General features: G+C 39.5%; 1 pseudogene; it reads left to right on the top strand.

The window, feature by feature from the left end:
• The first annotated feature begins 425 nt into the window (after positions 1-425).
• LOC102875821 lies at positions 426-984 on the top strand (annotated as a pseudogene).
• The last annotated feature ends 240 nt before the right edge of the window (positions 985-1,224 follow it).

Here is a 1,224-nt window from a genome sequence, read left to right as displayed (position 1 = left end):
ATGTCAGAAGAGACTCTGAATATTGCACTATAGTGCCAAAAATCCAAAGCAAGAAAAAGGAAACAATAAGTAAAGGAGATAAATAGAATATTTCAAAAGGCAGATTGGGAAGAGAAGGCAAAATATTATAATGAAAGGTGCAAGTAGCTGGAGTTGGAAATTCAAAATTGTTGAACTTACTCAGCATTTCTTAAGCTCAAAGAACTGAAGAATAAATTCTTGTCACAAATTTATGCAATGTTTAAGGATACTATGGGAAGTATATTGAATGATTCGAGAATCATTAAAAGAAGATGGAAGAAGTATACAGAGTCATTGTACCAAAAAAGAATTGGCTGACATGTTGGGCTTTTTAGCAGACAGCGAGAAAAATACCTTTTGGAGTTAGCCTGAGAGCAGCATTCTTTCCTCACCGGAACAAGGCCATGTTCAGTTCAAGCGCGAAGATTGTGAAGCCGAATGGCGAAAAGCCGGATGAATTCGAGTCTGGCATCTCTCAGGCTCTGCTTGAACTGGAGATGAACTCAGACCTAAAGGCTCAATTAAGGGAGCTGAATATAACAGCAGCTAAGGAAATTGAAGTTGGTGGTGGTCGGAAAGCTATTATAATCTTTCCAGAAAATACAAGTCCGCTTAGTATGTGAACTGGAGAAAAAGTTCAGTGGAAAGCACGTTGTCTTTATTGCTCAGAGGAGAATTCTGCCTAAACCAACTCGCAAAAGCCGCACAAAAAATAAACAAAAGCACCCCAGGAGCCGCACCCTGACAGCTGTGCATGATGCAATCCTTGAAGACTTGGTCTTTCCCAGTGAAATTGTGGGCAAGAGAATTCGTGTAAAACTGGATGGCAGCCAGTTTATAAAGGTCCATTTGGACAAAGCACAGCAGAACAACGTAGAACATAAGGCTGAAACGTTCTCTGGTGTGTATAAGAAGCTCACAGGAAAGGATGTTAATTTTGAATTCCCAGAGTTTCAGTTATAAACAAAATGATTAAATAAAGGTATTGTTCAGAGAAAAAAAAAAAGAATTGGCTGACATGTAAGAATTTCAAGATTAAGAGGTAATGGTGATGAAGAAGGAAGAGCAGGCTGCTCTGAAGGACTTGGCAAAAAAATAAAGCCTCAGGAATGATGGAATACCAATTGACGTATTTCAGCAAACAGATGCTGAACTGCATGTGCTTACCAAGTGCGCCAAGAAATCTGGAGGGCAACTACTTGG

The sequence above is a fragment of the Elephantulus edwardii genome, unplaced genomic scaffold (genome assembly GCF_000299155.1).
Source record: "Elephantulus edwardii isolate Elephantulus edwardi_28Jun2011 unplaced genomic scaffold, EleEdw1.0 scaffold00108, whole genome shotgun sequence".
NCBI lineage: Eukaryota > Metazoa > Chordata > Mammalia > Macroscelidea > Macroscelididae > Elephantulus > Elephantulus edwardii.
This window is presented reverse-complemented; position numbering and strand designations above follow the sequence as displayed.